Source organism: Cetorhinus maximus, unplaced genomic scaffold (assembly GCF_964194155.1).
Source record: "Cetorhinus maximus unplaced genomic scaffold, sCetMax3.hap1.1 HAP1_SCAFFOLD_431, whole genome shotgun sequence".
NCBI classification, from domain to species: domain Eukaryota; kingdom Metazoa; phylum Chordata; class Chondrichthyes; order Lamniformes; family Cetorhinidae; genus Cetorhinus; species Cetorhinus maximus.
The window spans coordinates 194,027-211,186 of record NW_027596375.1 but is presented as its reverse complement, the minus strand read 5'-3'; the positions used below and the strand labels follow the sequence as shown (position 1 = coordinate 211,186).

General features: G+C 43.0%; 1 protein-coding gene across 1 annotated transcript in view; it reads right to left on the bottom strand.

Moving 5' to 3' along the window:
- Positions 1-17,160, bottom strand: part of LOC144673673 (uncharacterized) — a gene marked incomplete at its 5' end in the record, with an annotated part of 65,995 nt that overhangs the window by 6,409 nt on the left and 42,426 nt on the right.

The following is a 17,160-nucleotide window of genomic DNA, read 5'->3' as shown; positions in this document are numbered from 1 at the left end:
ATGCTGTCTGGATCTATACAAACTCTGGCCTCTATTGGAGCAGAGAGAGAGAGATGTGAGATGCAGGTGATAAGCAAGATTTTGTATCACTGCAACTTGACCAGAACTTTGATAGAATCTCCCAAACCATCAAACTCTTCCAACGAGAAGAGCCAGGGTAGCAGGTGTATGTGAACACCATCACTTCCAAGTTCCCCTCCAAGTCACACACCATCCTGACTTGTCTGACATCCAGTAATGGATGGGGAGAAATTTCCTCCATTTAAAAATTGGGAAGACCAAAGTCATTGTCTTCATTCCCCGCTACAAACTCCACTCCCTTGACACCGACTCCATCCCTCTCCCTGACAAGTGTCTGAGACTGAACCAGACTGTTCACAACCATGGTGAAATATTTCACCCCAAGATGAGCTTCCAAACAAAAATCCACATCTTCACCAAGACCATCTATTTTCACTCAGTAACATCGCTGACTCAGCCCTCCACTCAGTTCATCTGCCTTTTGAGGATGAGAATTCCAAAGATTCACTACCCTCTGAGAGAGAAGCATTCCCCTCATCTCTGTCTTAAATCGGCGCCCCCTTATTTTTAAACAGTGACCCCTCGTTCTGAATTCTCCCACAAGAGGAAAGTTCCTCGCCACAACGACCCTGTCAAAATCCCTCAGGATCTTAAAGGTTTGATTCAAGTCATATCTTCCCCTTCTAAACTCCAGCGATACAAGCCGAACCTGTCCAATTTTTCCACATAACACAATCTGCCCATTCCTGGTATTAGTCTAGTAACCTTTTTCTAAGCTGCATCTAACACATTTACATGTTTCCTGAAATAAGGAGACCAATACTGTACACAGTTCTCCAGATGTGATCTCACCTGTGCCCTGTACAACTGAAGCATAACCTCCCTACTTTTGTTCTCAATTCCTCTCACAATAAATATTAACATTCTATTAGCGTTCCTAATTACCCGTTGTACCTGCATACTAACCTTTTGTGATTCATGCACTAGGACACCCAGATCCCCCTGAATCTCAAGAGCTCTGCAATCTCTCACCATTTAGATATGTTTTTTTTATTCTGCCTGCCAAGATGAACAATTCCACATTTGCCCACATTACACTCCATTTGCCAGATCTTTGCCACTCACTTAACCTATCTATGTCCCTTTGTAGCCTCCTTATGTCCTCTTCACAGCTTAATTTCCTACCTTTGTGTCATCAGCAAATTTAGCAACCATACCCTTGGTCCCTTCATCCAAGTCCTTTATATAAACTGTAAAAAGTTGAGGCTCCAGTACTAATCCCAGTGGCACACCATTCATTACATCTCACCAACCAGAAAAACACACATTTATGCCAACTCTGTTTCCTGTTAGCTAGCCAATCTTCTACCCATGCCGATATGTTACCCACTACACCATGAGCTTTTATTTTCCACAATAACCTTTGATGTGGAACCTTTATCAAATGCCTTCTGGAAATCTACATGCAGCACATCCAGCGATTCCCCTTCATCCACAGCACACATGACTCCAAAGAACTCCATTAAATTGGTTAAACATGATTTCCCTTTCACAAAACCATATTGACTCTGCCTGATTACCTTTAATTTTTCTTCATGCTCTGCTACAATGTCTTTAATAATAGCTTCTAACATTTTGCCTACAACAGACATTAAGCTAACTGGTCTGTAATTTCCTGCTTTCTGTCTCCCTCCCTTTTTGAATAAAGGAGTTACATTTGCTAATTTCCAATCTAATGGAACCTCCCTGAGTCTAGGGAATTTTAATAAATTAAAACCAATGCATCAACTATGTCACTAGCCACTTCTTTTAAGACCCTATGATGAAGTCCAACAGGAACCAGGGACTTGTCAGCCCACAGCTTCAACAATTTGCTCAGTACCACTTCACTGGTGATTGTAATTTTCTTGAGTTCCTCCCTCCCTTCCAGGTCCCGATTTACACCTATTTTTTGGGATGTTACTTTGATCCTATTTTCTGAAGACCAATGTAAATACCTGTTTAATTCATCTGCCAGCTCCTTATTTTCTATTATTAATTTACAGACTCACTTTCTATAGGACCAATGTTCACTTTCATAACTCTTTTCATTTTTCAATGTCTATAGAACTTCTTTTCTTATCTTACTATCTGCCTTTATCTTTCTAGCTGGCTTTCACTCATACTCTAATTTTCCCATCATTATAAATCCCTTCATCATCCTTTGCAGTTTTAAAATATTCTAACCAATCTTCTGATCTGCCATCCATCTTTGCGCAATTTCCTTTAAGTTTGATATTATCTTTAACTTTCTGAGTTAACTACATGTGAGGGTCATCCCCTTGAAACTTTTCTCTCTTGTTTGAATGTATCTATTTATTCTGTGTATTCTGAAATATCCCCTCAAATGTCTGCCACTGCATCTCCATTGGCCCATCCCCTTACCTAATTTGCCAGTTCACTTCCGCTAGCGCTATTGGAAAAACTTAGCAGGTCAGGCAGTATCTGTGGAGAGTGAAACAAAGAGTTAACATTTCAGGGTGTGCAGAATGAAATATGGGGAATAAAGATGGTGCAAAATCTGATGGGCCATCTAAGCTCAGAAGTGGAAGAGAAATGGACTATAACACAGGAAAAACAATTCCTGACTATGAAAGATACTGTGGGAAGATAAAGCTGGGAAGCCAGCAGCACATGGTCAGTGAATGGGCAGTGGTGGACACCTCATTGAGACAGTCGGCAGGATTAACAGTAAAATCCTAAACACAGCTAAACTACACACAATATTAGAGACAGAGGAAGTTAGACAATGGTAGAGAGGTGATCAGGGAGGGCAGAGGCGAAACAGAGCAATGGATGGTCATGGGTTCAGATCCACAGGAAAGGACTCACACCAGCCCCAGAGCAATGGAACCTCTCACAGAAACAGAGCTCAGAACTAAAAACTCGAAATTGTGGATGAATGGTACTTTGAAATACTCGCTTCTGAAACAATTTCACCATTTTTATATTTAAAATCTCCTGCTGGAGCCTGCAGCTGGAAAGATATCATAAGCACTGGAGTCAGAGAAAAATCTCCTAGTTGAGGAAATACCCGGGGGGCGGGGTGATGTCACCGTGTAATTGTCGATGTATGATGATGTCACAGCGTAATTGTCGATGTGTGATGATGTCACAGACACACAGAACATCTGGGTCTGTGCAAAGCAGTGATCACCACACATTATGAAGGATGTGAGGATCCTGAGGTTTATATGAGCCAGTTAAAGGCTGTTTCCATAAACTAATCGTAAAATGATGCAGGGACACAGTTTAAAGATTTTAGGCAAGATCTACCGGAGAGATATGAGGAAGAAATTTTACACAGTGAGTGCTAATGACCTAGAACTTATTGCTTACACTCAGAGGCTGATAATATCCAGGTCCTGATGAATCGAGTGATTCCATCAGACTTTGAGGTGATGTTTGGTTTGAATTTCCTATCTGCAAAACCTCATTTTCTAACATCCTATACATGGAGTACTAAAAATCCATTCCTGTCAGTCTAGGGTAGAAATTGAGAAGAGAAACATTTCTCCTGGTCTGAGTTTGCTGTGTGTAAATCCTCCCGTTCTAACCCCCTGTAAAAGGAGTTTCCAAAATCCATCCCTGTCAGTCCTGGACAGAAATTAACATTCTCTCCTCCTGCTACCTGGACCAGGATTACCGCGCATGCGCCCTGCTGCACATTGCCCCCTATAAAGATGGCGGCCGTTATCCCCGGCCTGGCGAAGGGAGAAATCCAGATATTTATCGGCCTGTTCTCTGCAAATACAAGACCGGTACCTTGTTATTTGGGATCTGTGGCCTGCACTGTGTCTTTATGAAGCCTCCCTGCCCACTCCGCTGGCTCCATTCCTCCTCACACACCCACTAACTCTCTTAGTTTCCTCCATTCGACATTCACTCGCTCTCTGAGCAGCTTCAGTCACAGACCAGCACTGCGCATGCTCGTGAAACAGACCGCAATGCGCATGCTCCAAAGATTAGTGGATGAACGCATGCGCATCGAGCTTCTCTAGTGAAGATAGGGCACATTCTGAGCCGCAGCGAATGCTGGGTGTCCGCTCCGCCATTGAACGTCGATATATAGAATCAAAATCTATGTCCTCTGATCAGAATACGATGGGGGCCATAGGGCCAACATTTCAAATTGTTGAGTAAACTGATGCAGCGACCAAATTGCACTGACATCCGCAACAATTCTCTCCTGGATGTAACTAGTAACAGCAGAACAAACTCTTACAGTTAGATCTGGACTCACTAAAGTCTCAGCAGATGGGGTGAACTGATGATATTTCTTCAATATACATGGAATATTTAAACCGTGTCTTGCCAGTAGCAATGCTTCAATTGTGGATCAAATCCTTTGAACTTTTAAAGCTGGAGTGTTAACTTGTGGGCTAACTGAATAAATCCTTTCACATGCATGAAGTATCTGAATGGTCTCTCACCACTGAGACTGTGTTGCGGTGTCAGTAAATGAGTTGATAGGGTGAATCCCTTTCCATTTCCAGCTGGTGAACAATATGTTAACATTGTGAGTTTACCTATACGGTTTCAGCTCAGACAAGGATCTTGGAGTCTACTGATCATGGATTCCACATTCTTAACACAAATCATTTAAAGAAAATCAAAATACTGCAGATGCCGGCTATATGAAATGAAACAGAAAATGCTGGAATTCTCAGCAGATCTGATAGCGTCTCTGGAGAGAGAAACATCGTTTTTATTTCAGGTCTGCAACATTTCATCAGAACTGCGCTGCATCTGAACTGTTAATTCTGCCTCTCAATCCAAAGATGCTGCCAGATGTGGTCAGGGAACTCAAGAATAAAAAGGAAGTCCCTTTTGAGGAATCGAATCCGAGGAGAATGAAGGGTGAACTGTCCAACTGAACAGAGAAAGGCAAGGCACCTTTCCCTTCTTTAAGATGCTGGAACATTGACTCTAATGTTATCAGTGAAATTAACTGATCTGAGACATTGAAAGGATTCCCGTTACTGCACATCAGGAATTCAAACCTAACATCGGCTTCAGGACAATCAGAATACTTGGTAACAGACAAGACACCGAAATGCTCGAAGGGAGACGGCACTTGGTGTAGGAGAGCTGGTTCCCAGTGATATGGATGTGTCTGCAGTGGGTAGGATCAGACTGTTTCCATGTATCCACAATGAATCCACAATAACCTTTCGGTTAACAGCCGAACGCGCTGACCAATTTCGCCACAGAGACTAATGAAAGCATTATTGGCAATTCCTAACTTTAGCAAACTGCCTTCAGAATTAATTATCAGTTAAATGAAATAAAAATCATTCAATCATTTCCACGTTTCTTATTTCAGTTCGTTTGCAAACACTCACTAAATTTGCAATATGAAATTGAACAATAATTGGCCAAGTTGGTGACATCCTTGTTTTCGGGGTGTTTGCCTCTCCTTTGCCCTCTGTCACTCTCGGTGTATGTGTTTGTGTGTGTTCCTCTGTCTATGTCAATATAGTTCAGTTCCCCGAGGGGTTGAACACATTTGTCCCATCACAAACTTTATTCACATTAGTTGTGCAGTTTCATATCAAAATGTCACAAAGAAAAATATCAGGATGGAAGATGCAGTTAAAAAAGTGGAAGATTCAGCGAGAAGTTTTCTTCTTCTTTAACACGAGAGTTGGAACCAGATCTGGGAGATATTTGTGCCGGTGTAAACAATGAAAGCTCCCCTATTACCTCTATATTTTGCCTTACACCATCATCCCGACAGTTGGTGCTATGCAACCGGTCACAACCCTTCCCTCATTCCATATCTTCACCTCTGTATTTGGTTTTGACCTGTTGCACGGATGACATTAACGACACTGATGCAATACTCCACTGATTCTGGCAGAGCTTTTATGCGTTTTGAGGTTTTAATCAGCTAAATTTTTAGCAATTTGCACGAGGGCGATAAATCACTGTTCCCTGACCGGGAATCGAACCCAGGCAGCGGTGAAAGTGCCAAATGCTGACCACTAGACCACCAGGGAAGATGCCTGTATCTTCTATTTTCATTTCAGGCCTCTTTCACCAGAGGGACGTTTCTCCCACAAAATGACACGTTTATGTAAAATACAAACAACATTCATTGTCACACAGTTCAGGGTGACATTGGGTCCTTAAGCGACAAAAGAAAAAAAGAAATTGCAACCTCTCCTGTTACCCAGCGAGTTCCAACAGTAATGATTTTTTCTGAGGATCAATTTCAAATATAATTTAACAAATGATCAACCATGTACCATTGCACATTCCAAATCTATGAAGTTATTGGATTCAAATAAACCCATTAATTATTCTCTCTTCCTCAGCTCTCCAGTGAGTAAGACAGGGAAAAGCAGCAATATCTGGGCCCGCACTCACCTGCTGCCAGTTTAAAAGTACGTTTACTTTGCTCAGTGTTTATTCTGTGAAATTATGAAGAGAGAACATAACGTGGTTGTAGGATACTGTGTTCAGTTAATGTTCCACAGTAAACAGGTACAACTCAACCACTTGACAACGTTTCTGCCCCGGATTCCAACCAGGGCGCCTTTATTGTGCAAGGCGAATGTGATAACCACTACACCACAGAAACACAGCAGGAGACAGTACCCCATACCCCTGATTACAATGCAGTCCTGCAGTAGCACTTTGGGTCTTTGATTTGAAGAAAGGGATTTCAGCTATTCTCATTAGGAATGCTGGAGACAGACTGATCAACAATGTCATCATCAAATGGTACAACATGTTGGAAAATCATTCGATCATCATATCTATCCAAACCCGGGGGCACGGCGGTAAGAGCACTGAATCCTAACCACTAAACCGACCTGTGCCAGCTTCTGTTGTGAAGAGGAACCAATTAGTCTCAATTTACTTCTCTCTTTTTATAAACATGATGTTTATCCACTTCAGGTAGTTGTCCAATTCACTTTCAACGAAGCAGTTTCTGCAGAATCCATGCACAGTTTGCCTTAATTACAATAGTTTCTCTGACCCAATGACATGGTGAGTTCGACTTAGGTTCCTGATACTGGTTTTGATATAATTTTTACTTATTTACACAATTGATTTCATATTGAATTTATGTAAGACGTTTATTCTGATTCAGCATGTCCTTATTCTTTCTGAGTTTATATCTACATTCTCAATACGTTTCCTCTTCAACCTGCCAACCGAGTCTGTTACAGAACAGGGATAAAAACAAACATACCTGGAAAAACTCAGCAGGTCTGGTAGCATCTGCGGAGAGGAACACAGTTAACGTTTCGAGTCCGTATGACTCTTTATCAGAACTCAGGGTTAAATAATTGTTACAGATTGTCCCTCTTCATAGAACAGGGATAAATGATTGTTACAGATATCCAAAGGTCCGGTTCGATCACATGCTTAAACAGATAGTTTAATTGGTTTAAAATAATTTAGATCTGGGAATGGAATGTTTTACAGGATAAGCATTTATCTTGGAAACAGGAAAGCGAGTCACTGTGCAATACAAATCCAATGGTGCTCATTTGGAGATTTGGTTAATGCTAGCAGATGTACGGGAATGAAGGAACATGGAAGTCAGACAGGAAAAACACATGGGAGAGTTTGGAAGGTTTTTGACTTCGTTTCATCAATAATTTATTCTGGAGGCACCGAAAGGGAAGTAAAGGGAGCAGCACAGTCGGCAGGATTCAAACCTATTTGGGAAGATTCCCAATGGGTTTCGAATCCAACCTTAACCACTCGGCCACAGCAATGAGCCTTCAAAGAGTATTAATGCTGTTCATATAAAATCTTGGGATGGCTACAGCAGAGGAAGAGGACATTCGGCCCGATTGATTCCAGATCACCCTGAAAATTATACTGCCTTGTTCTTCCGACCAAAATAAAGCACTGCAAACGTCAGTGCACGGAAACCAATCCTGACGTATTTGCTCAGGTGAGGAACCAGCTGAAGCTTTCAATGTTGGTTTTCTCAACTCTGAGTTTCCAAATGGGAATTGGACAATAGCTTCAAAGCGAAAAAAGAAACAGGGTTAAGAAGAAAGAGAAGGAAATTGAGATTAATTAGAAAGCTCTTTGTACACAAGGGACACAGACACGATGCGTGGATGTTGGTGGATGTGCGTTGTGCTATTTGATGATACTGTGCTGTGCCATTTGATGATGACATTGTTGATCAGTCTGTCTCCAGCATTCCTAATGAGAACAGCCGAATTCCATTTCTTCAAAACAAAGACCCAAAGTGCTGCTGCATGACGTCACCGCTTAACATTCCAGACAGCTCCATTGGGATCTTTACAGCGCAGGGTTTATAGAGGCGAGTGAGGTCACATTCGCTTCACATGTGATGGAGCTGCTGTTTGAAAGCTGGCAAGAGCATTATCCAAGCGTGTTTATTTAAGTGTGAGTGGAAGAGCAATCATTTACCTTTGTTGTAAATATAAACATCCTGCTGACGAAGATTTTTACCTTTTGTGATTTTAACCGAATTAATTATCATTTCAATAGAAGGAAACCCATCCAAATACACACGTATTTTCTGATTTCCATTCAGGAAATTTGCTTTTGGAAATCGAACAAAAACTGAGTCAAGTTAGTGAAATCGATGCTTTATTCGCCCCTGTCTCCCCTTAGGCCTCTGTCACTCTCGGTGTATATATCTGTGTGTGTTCCTCTGCGATTGTCAATGTGGTTCAGTTCCCTGAGGGGTGAAAGCGTTTTTAAAATCACAAATTTTATTTACATTAGTTGTGCAACTTCATGTTAAAATGTTGCAGAGAGAAGCAGCAGCATAAAAGATAAAACAGGAGATTGGCCCTGTCTATGTGTGTCTTACAACAACAACTTATATTTATAAAGCACGTTTAATGTAATGAAACGTCACAAGGCATTCCTCAAGATCATTATATTATAAAGTGTGACACCGAGCCACATATTCGGTCAGATGACTAAAAGCTCTGTCAAAGGTGGAAGCTTTAAGAACTGTCTTAAAGGGGAAGGTATCGATTTCATGTTCCAGCTAACAGCAATGGTTCTTCTCATTGGTGAAGAAGTCACTTGTGTTCAACCTAAACAGACCATTTGGTCGGAGCAAGTTGTCTCTGGTGGAAAAGATCTGAAATGAAAAAAAACATGTAAACAGTAGCCTCCATAAGTCAAATTTGAAGCCTTATTGGTAGTTTCCCTCCTGGCATAGTGACTATGATTCGGCACTTTCATTGGACCAACAGCAATTAGGCTGGAGGGTTTTGGAAATTGAAAGTTGCACATGAGCAGCTTGTGGGACTATTTCACCTCACTGTGAATTTCATGTTCCAGCTCACAGCAATCGATGTTTTCATTGGCTGAATAAGTCGTTTTTTGATGAATCTAAACCTCAACTGAAATGAAATAAAGGGCAGAAGCTGTAGATAAGCCAACCGAAAGTACGTTGGACAGCTAGTATGGTGGTCTAGTGGTTAGGATTCGACGCTCTCATGATTCAATTCCCAGTCACAGAATGAAAATTTATTGATCTTGTGAAGTTGTTAAAACGATTTCTTGGAAACATTTAACAGACCCACCGGAATCAGTGGAGTAAGGGTTGAAACTTTGCCTCAGCTGCAAATCTTACACTTGAGAACGAATCCAATGAAAAGCTTTAGAAAGTTGGTGTGACTTTTATTTGTGACTCACTAACTTGGGTATTCTGTAAATGCTGCTCGGAGGTTTAGTGACCAGGAAAGAATCTACCTGCGTTTCCCTGAGCCTGTGCTCGGTGTATTGGGAGGTTTGGCCCGGGTTGATTTTCTGCTTTTCCCTGTCTCACTCACTGTGGAGCTGAGGAAGAGAGATTAATTGATGGCTTTGTTTGAATCCAATAATTTCCTAGATTTCTAATGGGTTCGATGAAGGTATTTAGTAGGCTCAAATCTTTTCTCATTATATGTGTTTGTGTGTTTGCTTTTTGTGTGGGAGTTCACTGGATAACAGTAGATCTGGCACCATTTTGGGTATATTATTTTGCAGCCCAAGTACCCAGTGACAATGTGGAACGTGTGATAATGAATACTGATGGAGGGAAAACAGTAAAATCTTCGCCCCTGGATGGTCTTGAATCACCAACTTTTTGATAAACAGGCAAACACGCTGACCAATTGCGCCACAGAGACTTATGAAAGGTCAGCCTACAAGGTATCCCAACCAGGGTGAAGGTGAGTCAAATCTTCAGGTTGCCGCTACCCAGATGACTATCACTCTCTATCAGTTTTATTCTTTCAAAATAAAGCGTGGGGCACTCATTGTGGATACATGGAAACAGTCTGATCCCACCCACTGCTGACACATCCATGTCACCGGAAACCAGCTCTCCTACAACCTATGCCATCTCCCTTAAAGCCTTCCCATGTATTGTCTGTTACCAAATATTCTGATTGTCCCGAAGCCAATATTAGGTTTGAATTCCTGATGTGCAGTAATGAGAATCCTTTCAATGTCTCAGATCAGTTAATTTCACCGATAACATCAGAGTCAATGTTCCAACGTCTTAAAGAAGGGAAAGATGTCTTAACTGTCTCTGATCAGTCGGGCATTTCACCCTTCATTTTCCTCGGATTCCATTCCTCAAAGGGATTTTCTTTTTCTTCTTGAGTTCCCTGACTACACCTGGCAGCATCTTTGGATTGAGAGGCAAAATTAACAGTTCGGATGCAGTGCAGTTCTGATGAAAGGTTACAGGCCTAAAATGAAAAATATGTTTATCTCTCCACAGATGCTAACAGATTTGCTGAGAATTCCAGTATTTTCTGTTTTTATTTCAGATAGCCAGCACCTGCAGTATTTTGAGTTTCTGTAACTCCTTAGTGAAACATATGAGATCTTGAGGGGACTTGACAGGGTTAATGTGGAGACGATGTTGCCTCTTGTGGGACAATCTAGAACTAGAGATTACTGTTTAAAAATAAAGGGTCACCGATTTAAAACGGAGCTGAAGCAAAGTTCTTTTTCTCTCAGAGGGCCGTGAGTTTTTGGAACTCCCTTCCTGAAAAGATTGTGGAAGCAAAGTCTTTGAATATTTTTAAAACAGAGGTGGATATATTCTTGGTAAGCGAGGGGGTGATAGATTCTCGGGGGTAGGCACGATATAGATTTTGGGTTACTTTCAGATCAGCCACAATCTTATAGAATGGTGGAGCAGGCTTGAGGGGCCGAATGGCCTACTCCTGCTCCTTGTTCTTATGGACGAACCCATTACCAGTAGATTTCGAGATCCATGTCTGAGCTGAAAACATATAGGTAAACTCAAACTGTAAACAGACCATTCACCAGCTGTAAATGGAAAGGGATTCACTCATCATCTCTTTTACCGACACAGCAACACAGTCTCACTGGTGCGAGGCCATTCAGATACTTCATGAGTGCAAAGGGCTTTATTCAGTTTGCCCACATGCTAATACTCCAACTTGAAAAGTTCAAAGAGTTTGATCCACAGTCAGGGCATTGCTACTGGCAAGAGGCACTTAATGTTCCATGTTTGGGAGCGAAAAAAAGGCACCAGCTCACCCCAACTGCTGAGACTCCACTGAGTTCAGGTCTAGATGTAGGGCTTTGTTCTGCTGTTCATTACATCCAGGAGAGAATTATGGTGGAGACCAGACCAATTTGGTCACTGCATCGATTAATTCAAGAATTTTATATCTTGCCCCCTTGGCATCGTATTCTGATTACAGGACATATGTTTCTGTTGCACATTATCACCTTTGAATGACGGGGTGGTCACGCAGCATTCGCTGCGGGAAAGAATGTGCCCTATCCCCGTTAAAGCAGCTTCCTGCACATGCGCATTACTCTGCGTGTGTGTGTGTGTTTGAAGCATGCGCATTACGGCCTGTTTCATGAGCATGCGCAGTACTGGTCTGTGACTGAAACTGCTCAGAGCGGAGAGAGATTGTCGAGCGGAGCAAACTAAAAGAGTTAGTGGGTGTGTGAGGAGGAATGGAGCCAGCGGAGTGGGCAGGGAGGCTTCAATAAGACACAGTTCAGGCCGCAGACCCCAAATAACAAGATACCGGTCTTGTGTTTACAGAGAAGGGGCCGAAAAATTCTGGATTTCTCCCTTCGCCAGGCCCGGGGTAACGGCCGCCATCTTTATAGGGGGCAATGTGCAGCAGGGCGCATGCGCGGTCATCCTGGTCCCGGTAGCAGGAGGAGAGAATGTTGTGCATTTCTATCCTGGACTGACAAGGATGGATTTTGGAAACTCATTTTACAGGGGAGGATTTACACACAGCAAACTCAAACCAAGAGAATCATTTCAGAATTTCTGTCCTGGACTGACAGTGATGGATCTTGTGTACTCCATTTACAGGATTTTAGAAGAAGAGGGGAAACTCAAGAGAGATGAGAAACTCAAACCAAACAGCACATCAACATCTGAAAGTCACTTGATTCCTCAGCACCTTAATATCACCAGCCTTTGAATGTAAGCATTGAGTTCCAGGTCACTACCAGTCACCGGGTAAAAAATCTCTTCCTCACATCCCCCTTGTGGATCTTGCCTAAAATCTTAAATCTCTGTCCCTTAATCCGTTTATAATCAGCTAATGGGAAAAGATTTTATTTAACTACCCTATACATACCTTTCATAATCTTGTACACCTCTATCAAATCTTCCCTCAATCTCCTTTACACCAAGGAGGAAAACCCCAGTTTCCCGAACCTAACCTTACAATTAAAATCCCTCACCCCTCAAACTATTCTGGCAAATCTACTCTGCAGTCCCTTAAGGACCCTCACATCCTTCATAATGTGTGGTGATCACTGGTTTCCACAGACCCAGATGTTCTGTGTCCGTGTCTATGACATCATCACACATTGACAATGACACGGTGACATCATCCCGCTCCCCAGGTATTTCCTCAACTGGGAGATTTTTCTCTGACTCCAGTGCTTCTGTTTTCTTTCCAGTCGCAGGCTCCAGCAGGAGAGTTTAAAGTTGGAACAAGTGAAATAGTTTCAGAGGTTAATATTTTTGTGTATTCATCTACAATTGAGACCTTTAGTGTTGTACTTTGTTTTCTGTGAGATTTCAATGGCTCTTGGGCTGGTGTGACTCCTTTACTGTGGATCTGAATCCATGTCCACCTATTGCCCTGTTTTACCTCTGCCCTTCCTGATCACCTCTCTGCCATTGTCTAACTTCTCCTGCCTCTAATACCGGGTGTGTTTTAACTATGTTTAGTATTCTACTGTAACTTCTGCCAACTCTGTCTCAATCAGGTTTCCACTGCTACCCACCCCCTCAGCATGTGCTGCTGGCTTCCCAGCTTTATCTTCCCACAGTATCTTTCAGAGTCAGGAATTGTTTTTCCTGTGCTTTAGTCAATTTCTCTTCTGTTCTGAGCTTATATTGACTATCACATACTGCCCACCCTGAAACACTAATTAATTAATTCTGTTGTGTAATAGAATGCTCTAAGATGTTTCACAGGAGTGTTAGAAAGAAACATCTGACACCAAGCCACATGAAGAGATATCAGGGCAGATGAACAAAGGTCTACTAAAAGAGATAGGTTTTAAGGATTATCTTAAAGGAGGAAAGAGAGGTTTAGGGGGGAAATTCCAGAGCTTGTGGCCTTGGCAGCTTCTGGGGGAGACACCAAAGGTGGAGCAGTTAAAATCAGGAATGCTGATGAGGTCGGAATTCGAGAAGTGTAGATATCTCGGAGGGTTGTGAGGCTGGAGGAGATTACAGAGATAGAGAAGGAAAGACCTTGCACGAATTTAAACTAAGGATGAGAAATTTAAAATCTAGGTTCTCCTTAACCCAGAGCCTTTGGAAGTCAGTGAGTACAGGGGTGATGGGTGAACAAGACTTGGTGTGAGTAAGCAAGTTCTGGATTACAGGGGTGCTGAATGTGGGAGGCCGACCAGGAGTTGAGTCTAGAGGGAACAAAGGAATGGATGAGAGGCTTAGCAATTACTTAAAGGGATATGGGGACAGTGTGGGGAAAAAGACATTGATCGGATTGAAAGGTGGAGCAGGTTCGATGGGCTGAATGGCCTACTCCTACTCTTATGAACAGGCTGGTTCAGTCTCAGTCAGTCAGGGAGAGGGATGGAGTCGGTGTCTAGGGAGTGGAGGTTTTAACTGGGACTGAAGACAATGGCTTCAGTCTTCCCAGTAATTAAATGGAGGAACTTTCTGCTGATTTAGTACTGGATGTCAGACAAGTCAGGACGGTGTGTGACTTGCAGGGGAACTTGGAGGTGATGGTGTTCACATACACCTGCTACCCTGGTCCTTCTAGTGGGTGGAGGTTGAGGTTTCTGGAAATTTTGACAAAGTTTTTGTTGTGTTGTAGATATCCCTTCACCCCCTGCCCCTCCCACCTCTCTCTCCTTCTCCTCCCTTGTGCCCTTGTGGGCCAGAGACTTGTGTAAGCCCAGACCGGGTGGCAGGTTCCCTTCCCTGAAGGACATTAGTGAACCAGTTGGGTTTTTATGACAATCCAGCAGTTTTCATGGTCACTTTTTCCTCGTGTCGGCCCCACAAATTCCCAGATTCATTCAGCTCAATTTCACAACCTGCCTTTGTGTTTTTGTGGGTTCTCTCTCACTCCCTTTTTTCTGTTTTAAATCAATTTCACAGAAGAGGAGGATTTATAGTCAGGAAACTGAAACCAAACATCACTTCAGAATTTGATGGAGTCGCCCATTCTATTGTAACCTGAATATGATCGGATTTTGAACATGGAAGTAAAAAGCACCGTTCACCGTGGGGAGAAACCGTACACGTGTTCTGTGTGTGGACGAGGCTTCAGCCGATCATCTGACCTGTCAAAACATAAACACAGTCACAACGGGGAGAAACCGTGGAAATGTGGGGACTGTGGGAAGGGATTCAATTACCCTTCCCTGCTGGAAATTCATCGGCGCAGTCACACTGGAGAGAGGCCGTACACCTGCTCCGAGTGTTGGAAGGGATTCACTCGGTTGTCCCACCTGTTGACTCACAAGCGAGTTCACACTGGGGAGAGACCTTTCACCTGCTCTGAGTGTGGGAAGGGATTTATGGATTCATCCAACCTGCTGACACACCAGCGAGTTCACACTGAGGAGAGACCTTTTAAATGTCCAGACTGTGGGAAGTGCTATATTAGTTCTGGGAATCTGATGTCCCATCAACGTCTTCACACTGACGAGAGACCGTTCAGGTGCTCTCAGTGCGGGACTGGGTTCAGGTGGCCATCTCACCTCACTAAACACCAGCGCAGTCACACTGGGGAGAGGCCATTCACCTGCTCAGAATGTGGGAAGGAATTCACTCAGTCATCCCACCTGCTGACACACCAGCGAGTTCACACTGGGGAGAGACCATTCACCTGCTCCGAGTGTGGGAAGGGATTCACTCAGTCATCCCACCTGCTGAGACACCAGCGGGTTCACAAGTAACTACAGTGATTGGATGTTGTTGTGAAATTCCATCCAGGACTAACCATGTTCATTCTGGGCTGTTTCTGCTGATGTTAATAAACTACAGCCCAGTTATAGGGGTTGATATTCTAGATAAAAGTCAAATAAATCAGCTTTGTGTTAAACTCACTGTGTCAAGTCTTTTTAAGATCTCTAACACAAGTTACTTCCTTTTGAAGGGCACTCCCTCTCCCCTGTCTCCTCCATCCTCACCTCCAACAAGAAGTGTGAGGAGCTAATGGAGCTTCTTTGTCACTAAGATTGAGGCAATCCAATCAGCTGCCTCTGCTGCTATTGCTATAATATTCAATACATTTCTATAGATTTTATAAGGTTTTTAGACAATGATTTCTTACAGATCTCCCCACCTTGAGAAGGGAATATCCTTTCTGACTTCTCACACCTGATTTCTGACTAACCTCACTATTTCTAAGCTCCGAGCTTGTTTTCCTAATTTCTTGATGACAAACTGTAGAGAACGTACTAAAGCTACTAGAATGATCAGAATCAGCAACACAAACCCTTGAGCTGCCACCAAGAATAAACGTAAAAACTTTTCGACTAAAATGTGATAACTATCGACTTAGATTCATCCTCCCCACCTGCCCATCATCTCTCACAATTCTACATTTTTGGAATGTTGTAAATACATCTGGTTCAAACAAAAGTTCATGCACGGACTTTAAAGATTCTCCAGCTCTCTGTTCACCCGCCTCCACCTTGTGGATATTTTCTAACTTCAGATTCTATTTCCCTCTTCACTTTAACTTTACTCCCTCTGATAGGTACCAGTGCTTACACTCAGAGGCCGATAGAATCGATTTCCTGAATTTCTATCCGGGACTGTGGCAGATTTGGGAAATGGTTTGTACAGAGCATTAAAAAAGGAGGATCCAGGTCCTGATGAACTGAGCGACTGTCAGATCTCACCCGTCTGTAAATGTTGCCCTTCTAACCCCCTGTAAAAGGAGTTTCCAAAATCCATCCCTGAGAGTCCAGGAGAGAAATGCACAACATTCTCTCCTCTTGCTACCTTGACCGGATGACTGCGCATGCGCCCTGCTGCACATTGCCCCCTATAAAGATGGCGGCCGTTGCCACGGGCCTGGCGAAGGGACAAATCAAGAATTTTTCGTTCCGTTCTCTGCAAACACAAGACCGGTACCTTGTTATTTAGGGTCTGCAGCCTGCACTGTGTCTTTATGAAGCCTCCCTGCCCACTCCGCCGGCTCCATTCCTCCTCACACACCCACTAACTCTGTTAGTTTGCTCCACTCGACATCCTCGCACCCGCTCTTAGCAGCTTCAGTCACAGACCAGAACTGCGCATGCCCATGATACGAGCCGCACTGCGCATGCTCTAAGATCACACCCTAATACGCATGTGTAGGGAGCTCCTGTTGTGAGGATAGGGCACATTCTGGGCCCTATTGAATGCTGGGTAACGAGGCTGCCATTGAGAGGTCGTTTTTTTGAAAATAAAATTATGTTTTGTGATCCGATGACGAACAAAGCCCAAGACCAATATATAAAATGATTCAGTCAATTGGTATGACAAACGAAGTGCATGGGTCCTCTGCCACAATACTGTCCCGGGTGTAAATAACTGCAGTAAAACCACCTACATTTAGATGTGAACTCACTGGAGTCTCAGTAGGCGGTGTG